This window comes from Oncorhynchus clarkii, chromosome 9 (genome assembly GCF_045791955.1).
Source record: "Oncorhynchus clarkii lewisi isolate Uvic-CL-2024 chromosome 9, UVic_Ocla_1.0, whole genome shotgun sequence".
Classification (NCBI taxonomy): Eukaryota; Metazoa; Chordata; class Actinopteri; order Salmoniformes; family Salmonidae; genus Oncorhynchus; species Oncorhynchus clarkii.
The window spans coordinates 19,067,502-19,080,001 of NC_092155.1; the positions used below are offsets into that span (position 1 = coordinate 19,067,502).

Below are 12,500 nucleotides of genomic sequence, written 5' to 3' on the forward strand. Positions count from 1 at the left end.
CATCTGGGCATTTGGATAGATAAAAAGCATGTTGATGAGTTAGTTGAGAGGCTGAAAATAGATATGGGCTTCTTCTATATAAATAGGTCCTGCCTCTCGCTAAGTAGTAGAAAGCAGATTATTCAGTCGATGTTCATATCGGTCCTAGACAATGGCAACATCATCCAGATGAACGCAGCTGCCACTCCATTAAAGCCGCCAGATGCCGGTTATTATCGTACACTGGGCTTTCCTACGGGCGACAGTTTAAGTAGTCATTACTGCGTTCTCTACCAGAAAGTTGGTTGATGTCAGGTATGTTGATACATTACTATGTTTTCATTTGTAAAGCCCTTTTACAAAAGTCCCACTGTACCTAACATCATGACTAAACTTTAGACATAGGAGTTACCACCTCCGGTCTCAGGGATGGTTAACTCAGGAAATTCCTTTGGTCTCTATGGAGATAGGTAAACCAGCTTAAGTTTAGTTGCACCTTAGTTGTGGAACAATCTCTAAAATGTCCTTAAAATGGATGTTTTGGTGCCTCTAGGGGAATTCAGAAAGCAGATCGAGGACCGTATAACTGATGAACGTGTTAGTTTATTATGACAGTGTACAAGGCTTGCATTTTGTATTTTTGTGTGTATTTTCTGTACTACATTTTTTTTAAATAAAATAAATATCAACAGTTCTTATTAATCATGATGTTATATACCCTGGCAGCAGAGGATCAAATCAAATCACATTTTATTTGTCACATGATTTGTAAACAACAGGTGCGGACTAACAGTCAAATGCTTACTTACGAACCGACCCTACCCAACAACGGAGAGAGAAAAATAGAAAAAAGAATAGAACAAAATTACAACACAAGGAATAAATACACAATGAGTAATGATAACTTAAGGATGTAAGGATTTCATGTAATGGACATACACAAAATAGTCCAAATTGTTGAAGCGAAATGAAAATAATGACTTGTTTCAAAAGTAAACAAAAAAACAGAAAGCCCATAAATAATATCTGGTGCAACCAATTACCTTCAGAAGTCACGTAACTAGTTAAATAAGGTGCACCTGTGTGCAATCTAAGTGTCACATGATCTGTCACACGATCTCAGTATATATACACCTGTTCTGAATTGCCTCCGAGTCTGCATCACCACTAAACAAGGGGCACCACCAAGCAAGCGGCACCATGAAGACCAAGGAGCTTTCCAAACAGGTCAGGGACAAAGTTGTAGAGAAGTACAGATCAGGGTTGGGTTATAAAAAAATATCAGAAACTTTGAACATCCCACGGAGCACCATTAAATCCATTATTAAACAATGGAAAGAATATGTTACCACAACAAACCTGCCAAGAGAGGGCCGTCCACCAAAACTCATGGACCAGGCAAGGAGGGCATTTATCAGAGAGGCAACAAAGAGACCAAAGATAACCCTGAAGGAGCTGCAAAGCTCCACAGCAGAGATTGGAGTATCTGTCCATAAGACCACTTTAAGCCATACACTCTAAGAGTGGCCAGAAAAAAGCCATTGCTTAAAGAACGAAATAAGCAAACACGTTTGCTGTTTGCCAAAAGGCATGTGGGAGACTCCACAAACATTTGGAAAAAGGTACTCCGGCTAAAATTGACATTTTGGCCATCAAGGAAAACGCTGTCTGGCGCAAACCCAACACCTCTCATCACCCAGAGAACACCATCCCCACAGTAAAGCATGGTGGTGGCAGCATCATGCTGTGGGGATGTTTTTCATTGGCAGGGACTGGGAAACTGGTCAGGATTGAAGGAATGATGGATGGCATTAAATACAGGGAAATTCTTGAGGGAAACCTGTTTCAGTCTTCCAGAGATTTGAGACTGGGACGGAGGTTCACCTTCCAGCAGGACAATGACTCCAAGCATACTGCTAAAGCAACACTCTAGTGGTTTAAGGGGAAACATTTAAATGCCTTGGAACGACCTAGTCAACGCCCAGACCTCAATCCAATTAAGAATCTGTGGTAGATTGCTGTACAGCAGCGGAAGCCATCCAACTTGAAGGAGCTGGAGCAGTTTATAGAGACATACTCCAAGAGACTTGCAGCTGTATTTTCTACAAAAGGTGGCTCTACAAAGTATTGACTTTGGGGGGTGGATAGTTATGCACACTCAAGATTTCAGTTTGTCGTCTTATTTCTTGTTTGTTTCACACAAAAAAATATTTTGCATCTTCAAAGTGGTAGACATGTTGTGTAAATCAAATGATACAAACCCCCCAAAAATATGTTTTAATTCCAGGTTGTAAGGCAACAAAATAGGAAAAATGCCAAGGGGTGAATACTTTTGCAAGCCACTGTACGACGTACTGTATAGGTTGGGGTAAAGTGACTAGGCAACAGGATAGATAATAAACAGTAGAAGCAGCACATGTCAAAAGAGTTAGTGCAAAGCAGTGAGTCAGATAGTCCGGGTAGCTATTTAGCATTTTTATGGCTTGGGGTCAAGTCTTGTTTCCAGACTTGGTGCATTGGTAACACTTGCCATGGGGTAGCAGAGAGAACAGTACATGACTTGGGTGGGTGAAGTCTTTGACAATTTTTAGGGCCTTCTTCTGACACCGTCTTGTATAGAGGTCCTGAATGGCAAGGAGGTCAGCCTCAGTGATGTACTGGGCCGTACGCACTACCCTCTGTAGTGCCTTGCAGTCGGATGCCAAGCAATTGCCAAACCAAGCGGTGATGCAGCCAGTCAAGATGCTCTCAGACTGCCCTGGGAGCTTGGCAACATTTAGCCAGTCAGAACAGAGAGAGAGAAGAGGGCATTACGGACTGAGACCAACTGACTCATCTATTTATTCATTCAGAACATAACACTACTACAGCTAACAACACAAAGCACTGTTAGGCTATCTTTAATCTGTTAGCATTAGCATGTTTCGCTAGTAGTAGCAAATAGTCAATGGGGAATCAAGCCTGTGTGACCAAAGATACACTAATTGAGTAGCTGTTAGCATGTTTTTGGCTAGCTGCAGACATGTAAAATTAATGGGGAATTTAGCCAATGACCATATAGATGCTAGTGAAGAAGCTAGCCTAGCACAGTGCTAGCGTAGTAGAGGCATGCGGCAGCAGAGGAACTGGGCGTTCCTGTTGTTAACACTAAGGTCAGGAGGTTATCACTAAGCACTCACACTGGAGAGGGAAGCACTAACTGCACTCAACACACACCCCGCACCAGGAGAAGAGAGGAGCTGGGCTGGGCCTCAAACACACACACACACACACAAACACTCACAGGCACAGACACACATGCGCAGACAGAAACACACAGGCACATAAAGCATTTATAAAAGGTCTACATGCCTTCCAGTCACATAGGCGGTTGCTAAGGGGCTTCCATGTAAACAATAACATTAAGAGAGATGATGGCAGCCTAACTATGTCACAGTAGACCTGAGCTAAAGAATGGCAGAGCAAACAACGCGTCTGAGAACTGCACTTAGCTGAGAGAGGGAGAGAGGGGGAGAGGGGGAGAGGGAGGGGTGGATGGAAGGAGCCAGTGAGTGATGGAAAAAATGATACTGGGCAGGCAGGTGTAATGGTCAAAACAGAGGGAGAAGGAGGAAGAAAAAGGTATGTTTAAAAAAGAAAGAGTGAGGGGGAGAGAGACGCAGGTAGAGCAACAAGAGGGAGGAAAGGATAAAGAGAGAGCTCAAATACAGATGTCTGTTCAAAAACTGAAAGGGAGAAAACAGGGAAATAGACAACGAGACAGAAATAGAGAAAAAGAGAAAGAAAAGAGGGTTGATAGAAAAACAGAAACAGTGTTTAGAGTCTTGGTAGAAATATGCTCACTGATGGTTAACAGTAGCCTCGCTTGTTGGGTGGTGCTTTGGAGGCTCACTGAGATTAGTATGTGTTTCACACCGTTCCTTCCCCTGCTTCCCTGCTACGCTCTCTCATGTCAACACAGCTAACCGGTATCACTGGGCTACTGTTACAGGACACACATAATGCTTCAATTAAAGTTCTGTACGCAACACACATCTCAACAGTCTTTCTATGCAGGACGGTTCTATAACAAAACAAACCTTGGTTCCAACGCTCACATATAACTGAGTTAAGTTAAGTAAGGTGACCTTTTAAACAACTTTATAGAGTTTGCCTTTCCAACTAAATAAATCACTTGGGACCAGACCCAGAATAAATGAACAGATGCAGCTCAACTCACTTGCCCTCAGCACCCTGCCTCTCTCCCTTTGTTGGACCGCATCTCTCTCTCTATCCCTCGCTCCCTCTCTCCCGACAGACAATAGTGCCATTCATGTGGCCACACTTTGAAACACGGAGTGGGGGATGGAGGGGCCAGAGGTGATGGAGGGAGGAGGGGGTTGAGTGAGGGAGGAGGGGGGGGGGACTTTCCTCTCCTTTCTTCTCCGGGGTCTTTTATGAGGGCAGAAACATCATTTTCTCAACACCAGCCGCCGCTCTGCCTCGACCTTCACGGCTAGAGAAAAGACTGGAGTGTTAGTTTCTCTGACCCTCACCCCCTCCTCCTCTGACCTCTACTCCCTCCTTCTCTTCTATCCCCTCTCCTCATCTCCTCCCCTCTGCCCTCTCTCCGTCTGTCTCTGCTGAGTGTGTGTGTCTCTGCTGAGTGTGTGTGTGTGTGTACCATACGGTGGCTGGTTAGATTGCGTATTCGGTGCCCCACATATCCCAGATTCCTCAGAGGCAACTTGAGCCGTGTCCGAACCAAAGCCACACAGGTGCAGCCAGCGGGACAACAGGGATGTGTGTTTCTGAGTGCCTCTCTCTATCCCTGTGTGTGAGAACATGAGAATGCGGGGGTCGAAACCAACCCAACCAGCACAGACAAGACAGAGTGTTGAGTCTGTGCCCATGAGAAAAAGCCCTCAAACCCCCACAGAGGAGCTAGATAAAAATAAATTAGAGTCTTACTTCAAACCAATAGATCTCCATGATTTGTCCATTAAACTAAACACAACCTCATGTGCTACAAAGGACCCCAAAGTACATTCCCATTATTGAATAGTAAACCAGTTCTCTGGTAGATTTATGGAGCACATGCATTAACCTGTCTGGGGTAGACTCATGGTATACACCTAATCACACAGACAGGTCCTGAGCGGTCTCGGAAGGCCCCAATGTACACACACTGTCACACACACACGGATGCGGATGCGAGCACGCACACATGGAGTGCAAAGTCTTCCACACTACTGTGCAAACATCAATGCAAGTCTCATTGAGGAGACCAAAGATATACATCCATCCATACTCAGTCTACATACAGCAGGGGTTCCACAGTGCTATCACACCATTAAATAAAGACGTGGTTATCTCAAGAGCATTACTATGGTACAGAGACCTTCTTTGAGAGCACACAGAGTTTTCAGAGTAGAGAAGGTCATTGATGACAATTCGGCTGTCCCAAACGGCGCACTATTCCTTATACGTTTTGTCATAGAGCCCTGGTCAAAAGGATGCAACCTTTGACTATCTTCCACTAAGGAGTCATTGCCTAGATCAGTGAGAAGAAAAGAGCTGGGAGGAGGAGGAGGTGTGAAAGGAGAGGAAATGGAGTGAAGGAGAGTGAGAAAGAGCAAGAGAAATGGAGCAATTACATTGAAGAGAGAGAGAGATAGAGAGAGCGAGAGAGAGAGAGAGATAGAGAGAGAGAGAGAGAGAGAGAGAGAGAGAGAGAGAGAGAGAGAGAGAGAGAGAGAGAGAGAGAGAGAGAGAGAGAGCGAGAGAGAGAGAGAGAGAGAGAGAGAAAGGGGGAGAGGGAGAGGGAGAGAGAGAGATGGTCAGAGAGAGAGAAAGGGAGAGAGAGAGAGGGAGAGATGGTCAGAGAGAGAGAAAGGGAGAGAGAGAGGGAGAGATGGTCAGAGAGAGAGAAAGGGAGAGAGAGAGAGGGAGAGATGGTCAGAGAGATGGAGAAAGGGAGAGAGAGAGAGGGAGAGATGGTCAGAGAGAGAGAAAGGGAGAGAAAGAGAGGGAGAGATGGTCAGAGAGATGGAGAGATGGTCAGAGAGAGAGAAAGGGAGAGAGAGAGAGGGAGGGATGGTCAGAGAGATGGAGAAAGGGAGAGAGAGGGAGGGAGAGATGGTCAGAGAGAGAGAAAGGGAGAGAGAGAGAGGGAGAGATGGTCAGAGAGATGGAGAAAGGGAGAGAGAGAGAGGGAGAGATGGTCAGAGAGATGGAGAAAGGGAAAGAGAGAGAGGGAGAGATGGTCAGAGAGAAAGAAAGGGAGAGAGAGAGGGAGAGATGGTCAGAGAGATGGAGAAAGGGAGAGAGAGAGGGAGAGATGGTCAGAGAGATGGAGAAAGGGAGAGAGAGAGGGAGAGATGGTCAGAGAGATGGAGAAAGGGAAAGAGAGAGAGGGAGAGATGGTCAGAGAGAGAGAAAGGGAGAGAGAGAGATGGAGAGATGGTCAGAGAGATGGAGAAAGGGAGAGAGAGAGAGGGAGAGATATTCAGAGAGATGGAGAAAGGGAGAGAGAGTTGCTAACATAGAAGAACTAGAAGGTTGCTGTAAAGTCACTGAGTGCTGGAAGGGCTGCTGGAATGTTTGCGGTGAGAAAGAACGACGGGAATAATGCTTTCCATATGGTTGCTTCTGACGCAGGGAGAGAGGGTGGGAGAGAAAGAGAGAGGTAGAGGGAGAGAATTAAAGAAAGAGAGGGAGAGGCAGGTAGGGCTGAGGAGGTTGTGTTTGAATAGTTAGCCAGCGTCGTGGGACTCTGAAGGTAAGAGTGTCCTTGTCACTGCAGTGCACAGCATCCCTCATCAGCACACACACTGATCGCCACACACACACAGATCTACACACACACACCCTCCCTTCTGTCTGTCCGGAGGCGGTCTGGAATGCTGCAGCGCTAGTGTCACATCCAGTACACATCACACACCCGGTAACCACGGAGACATGGGATGCAGGCACGCTGATGGCTTGGCCTTTCTAAAGAACACACATCCAAAATCCTTCTCTCTCTCTCTCCCTTCCATCTCTCTCCCTTCCATCTCTCTCTCCCTTCCATCTCTCTCTCCCTTCCACCTCTCTCTCCCTTCCACCTCTCTCTCCCTTCCATCTCTCTCTCCCTTCCATCTCTCTCTCCCTTCCATCTCTCTCTCCCTTCCATCTCTCTCTCCCTTCCATCTCTCTCTCCCTTCCATCTCCATCTCTCTTCCATCTTTCTCTCCTTTCCATCTCTCTCTCCCTTCCATATCTCTCTCCCTTCTCTCTCTCTCTCTCTCTCTTCCTTCCATCTCTCTCTCCCTTCCATCTCTCTCTCCCTTCCATCTCTCTCTCCCTTCCATCTCTCTCTCCGTTCTCTCTCTCCCATCCTTCTCTCTCTCCCTTCCATCTCTCTCTCCCTTCTCTCTCTCTCCTTTACATCTCTCTCTCCCTTCCATCTCTCTCTCCCTTCCATCGCTCTCTCCCTTCCATCTCTCTCTCAACCCTTCCATCTCTCTCTCCCTTCTCTCTCTCTCTCCCTTCCATCTCTCTCTCCCTTCCATCTCTCTCTCCCTTCTCTCTCTCCCCCTTCCATCTCTCTCCCTTCCATCTCTCTCTCCCTTCCATCTCTCTCTCCCTTCTCTCTCTCTCTCTCTCTCCCTTCCATCTCTCTCTCCCTTCCATCTCTCTCTCCCTTCCATCTCTCTCTCCCTTCTCTCTCTCTCTCTCTCCCTTCCATCTCTCTCTCCCTTCCATCTCTCTCTCCCTTCCATCTCTCTCTCCCTTCCATCTCTCTCTCCCTTCTCTCTCTCCCCCTTCCATCTCTCTCCCTTCCATCTCTCTCTCCCTTCCATCTCTCTCTCCCTTCTCTCTCTCTCCGTTCTCTCTCTCCCATCCTTCTCTCTCTCCCTTCCATCTCTCTCTCCCTTCTCTCTCTCTCCTTTACATCTATCTCTCCCTTCCATCTCTCTCTCCCTTCCATCTCTCTCTCCCTTCCATCTCTCAACCCTTCCATCTCTCTCTCCCTTCTCTCTCTCTCTCCCTTCCATCTCTCTCTCCCTTCCATCTCTCTCTCCCTTCTCTCTCTCCCCCTTCCATCTCTCTCCCTTCCATCTCTCTCTCCCTTCCATCTCTCTCTCCCTTCTCTCTCTCTCTCTCTCCCTTCCATCTCTCTCTCCCTTCCATCTCTCTCTCCCTTCCATCTCTCTCTCCCTTCTCTCTCTCTCTCTCTCCCTTCCATCTCTCTCTCCCTTCCATCTCTCTCTCCCTTCCATCTCTCTCTCCCTTCCATCTCTCTCTCCCTTCTCTCTCTCCCCCTTCCATCTCTCTCCCTTCCATCTCTCTCTCCCTTCCATCTCTCTCTCCCTTCTCTCTCTCTCCCTTCTCTCTCTCCCCCTTCCATCTCTCTCCCTTCCATCTCTCTCTCCCTTCCATCTCTCTCTCCCTTCCATCTCTCTCTCTCTTCTCTCTCTCTCTCCCTTCTCTCTCTCCCCCTTCCATCTCTCTCTCCCTTCCATCTCTCTCTCCCTTCCATCTCTCTCTCCCTTCCATCTCTCTCTCCATTCCATCTCTCTATCTCCCTTCCATCTCTCTCTCCCTTCCATCTCTCTCTCCCTTCCATCTCTCTCTCCCTTCCATCTCTCTCTCCCTTCCATCTCTCTCTCCCTTCCATCTCTCTCCCTTCCATCTCTCTCTCCCTTCCATCTCTCTCTCCCTTCCATCTCTCTCTCCCTTCCATCTCTCTCTCCCTTCCATCTCTCTCTCCCTTCTCTCTCTCTCTCCCTTCTCTCTCTCCCCCTTCCATCTCTCTCCCTTCCATCTCTCTCTCCCTTCCATCTCTCTCTCCATTCCATCTCTCTATCTCTTCTCTCTCTCTCTCCCTTCCATCTCTCTCTCCCTTCCATCTCTCTCTCCCTTCCATCTCTCTCTCCCTTCCATCTCTCTCTCCCTTCCATCTCTCTCTCCCTTCCATCTCTCTCTCCCTTCCATCTCTCTCTCCCTTCCATCTCTCTCTCCCTTCCTATCTACCCCTTTACACTTTTTTTCTTTTTTTGTTGTTCTATTTCATTTTAGAGAGAGGATCAGCTTAATATTGCGGAAAGAATGTTGCTTCCAATGTAATTGTGTGCATCATTTCCAATCCCCCATACTTTTTTGGTAAATATAAATATTCATTCACGCATGCATCTCTCTCTCCCACATACAGTGCCTTGCGAAAGTATTCGGCCCCCTTGAACTTTGCGACCTTTTGCCACATTTCAGGCTTCAAACATAAAGATATAAAACTGTATTTTTTGTGAAGAATCAACAACAAGTGGGACACAATCATGAAGTGGAACGACATTTATTGGATATTTCAAACTTTTTTAACAAATCAACAACTGAAAAATTGGGCGTGCAAAATGATTCAGCCCCCTTAAGTTAATACTTTGTAGTGCCACCTTTTGCTGCGATTACAGCTGTAAGTCGCTTGGGGTATGTCACTATCAGTTTTGCACATCGAGAGACTGAAATTTTTTCCCATTCCTCCTTGCAAAACAGCTCGAGCTCAGTGAGGTTGGATGGAGAGCATTTGTAAACAGCAGTTTTCAGTTCTTTCCACAGATTCTCGATTGGATTCAGGTCTGGACTTTGACTTGGCCATTCTAACACCTGGATATGTTTATTTTTGAACCACTCCATTGTAGATTTTGCTTTATGTTTTGGATCATTGTCTTGTTGGAAGACAAATCTCCGTCCCAGTCTCAGGTCTTTTGCAGACTCCATCAGGTTTTCTTCCAGAATGATCCTGTATTTGGCTCCATCCATCTTCCCATCAATTTTAACAATCTTCCCTGTCCCTGCTGAAGAAAAGCAGGCCCAAACCATGATGCTGCCACCACCATGTTTGACAGTGGGGATGGTGTGTTCAGGGTGATGAGCTGTGTTGCTTTTACGCCAAACATAACGTTTTGCATTGTTGCCAAAAAGTTCAATTTTGGTTTCATCTGACCAGAGCACCTTCTTCCACATGTTTGGTGTGTCTCCCAGGTGGCTTGTGGCAAACTTTAAACGACACTTTTTATGGATATCTTTAAGAAATGGCTTTCTTCTTGCCACTCTTCCATAAAGGCCAGATTTGTGCAATATACGACTGATTGTTGTCCTATGGACAGAGTCTCCCACCTCAGCTGTAGATCTCTGCAGTTCATCCAGAGTGATCATGGGCCTCTTGGCTGCATCTCTGATCAGTCTTCTCCTTGTATGAGCTGAAAGTTTAGAGGGACGGCCAGGTCTTGGTAGATTTGCAGTGGTCTGATACTCCTTCCATTTCAATATTATCGCTTGCACAGTGCTCCTTGGGATGTTTAAAGCTTGGGAAATATTTTTGTATCCAAATCCGGCTTTAAACTTCTTCGCAACAGTATCTCGGACCTGCCTGGTGTGTTCCTTGTTCTTCATGATGCTCTCTGCGCTTTTAACGGACCTCTGAGACTATCACAGTGCAGGTGCATTTATACGGAGACTTGATTACACACAGGTGGATTGTATTTATCATCATTAGTCATTTAGGTCAACATTGGATCATTCAGAGATCCTCACTGAACTTCTGGAGAGAGTTTGCTGCACTGAAAGTAAAGGGGCTGAATAATTTTGCACGCCCAATTTTTCAGTTTTTGATTTGTTAAAAAAGTTTGAAATATCCAATAAATGTCATTCCACTTCATGATTGTGTCCCACTTGTTGTTGATTCTTCACAAAAAAATACAGTTTTATATCTTTATGTTTGAAGCCTGAAATGTGGCAAAAGGTCGCAAAGTTCAAGGGGGCCGAATACTTTCGCAAGGCACTGTAACTATTATATTATTGATTTACTGACTATGGCTTTTCAAATCACCCAGTATTGCTATCTGTAGTGTTAGTTCTAGGCAAATGTTGCAATTCTTCAGCCATTCCTGGACCTGTGACCAAAAACGAGCTACATATGGACAATACCAAAATAAATTATCTAATGACTCTGCCTCCTCACAGCAGAATCTACAGAGCTGGGAAGATTGTATCCCCCATATATATATCATTCTACACTGCTCCAAAAAATAAAGGGAACACTAAAATAACACATCCTAGATCTGAATGAATGAAATATTCTTATTAAATACTTTTTTCTTTACATAGTAGAATGTGCTGACAACAAAATCACACAAAAATTGTGAATGGAAATCAAATTTATCAACCCATGGAGGTCTGGATTTGGAGTCACACTCAAAATTAAAGTGGAAATCCACACTACAGGCTCATCCAACTTTGATGTAATGTCCTTAAAACAAGTCAAAATGAGGCTCAGTAGTGTGTGTGGCCTCCATGTGCCTGTATGACCTCCCTACAACGCCTGGGCATGCTCCTGATGAGGTGGCGGATGGTCTCCTGAGGGATCTCCTCCCAGACCTGGACTAAAGCATCCGCCAACTCCTGGACAGTCTGTGGTGCAACGTGGCGTTGGTGGATGGAGCGAGACATGATGTCCCAGATGTGCTCAATTGGATTCAGGTCTGGGGAACGGGCGGGCCAGTCCATAGCATCAATGCCTTCCTCTTGCAGGAACTGCTGACACACTCCAGCCACATGAGGTCTAGCATTGTCTTGCATTAGGAGGAACCCAGGGCCAACCGCACCAGCAAATGGTCTCACAAGGGGTCTGAGGATCTCATCTCGGTACCTAATGGCAGTCAGGTGTGAACCTGTTTTCATCTGTGAAGAGCACTCCTCTGGCAAATGCCAAACGTCCTGCACGGTGTTGGGCTGTAAGCACAACCCCCACCTGTGGACGTCGGGCCCTCATACCACCTTCATGTAGTCTGTTTCTGACCGTTTGAGCAGACACATGCACATTTGTGGCCTGCTGGAGGTCATTTTGCAGGGCTCTGGCACTGCCCCTCCTTGCACAAAGGCGGAGATAGCGGTCCTGCTGCTGGGTTGTTGCCCTCCTACGGCCTCCTCCACATCTCCTGATGTACTGGCCTGTCTCCTGATACCATCTCTCTCTATCTCTCTCTCTCCCTCTACACTTTTCTATCTCTCTCTACACTCTTCGATCTCTCTCTTCACACTCTTCCATCTCTCTCTCCCTTCCTCTCTCTCTCTCTTTCCACTCTCCAATCCCTCTCTCCCACGTTCTCTCTCCCTCCCCCCTTTCTCTCTCCCTCTGTCTCAGTATGTAGTCCAGTCTAAGGCAGGATGATTTGTGGCTGGCTAGATTGGTCCCATTAAGAATGTCTATAGGAGGTGTGGGCTGATGGAGAACCCAGGTCCTGGACAGGCCTGAGCCAGAGGGCCCCCCAGTGTGTGTGTGTGTCTGAGTTCTGACGAGGCTTTTAACGGCTAAAACGTGCTCCTTTAGTGCTCCAGCTGGTGTTTATTTCTCACTCAGAGTGTGTGTGTCTGTCTGCGAGGTTCAACTCATTCTCTCAAACCATCTCTGTAATTAAATAAGGTCAGTGAGGGCTTTGGGGGGAATGAGGGCCGACACCATAGACATCCCACATGAAAAAGGAGAGATGGAAAGATGGAGGGGT

At 46.5% G+C, this 12,500-nt stretch overlaps 1 protein-coding gene across 1 annotated transcript in view; it reads right to left on the reverse strand.

The window, feature by feature from the left end:
- Positions 1-12,500, reverse strand: part of LOC139417139 (ephrin-B2-like) — a 95,227-nt gene that overhangs the window by 53,797 nt on the left and 28,930 nt on the right. The gene's annotated exons all lie outside the window — the stretch shown is intronic.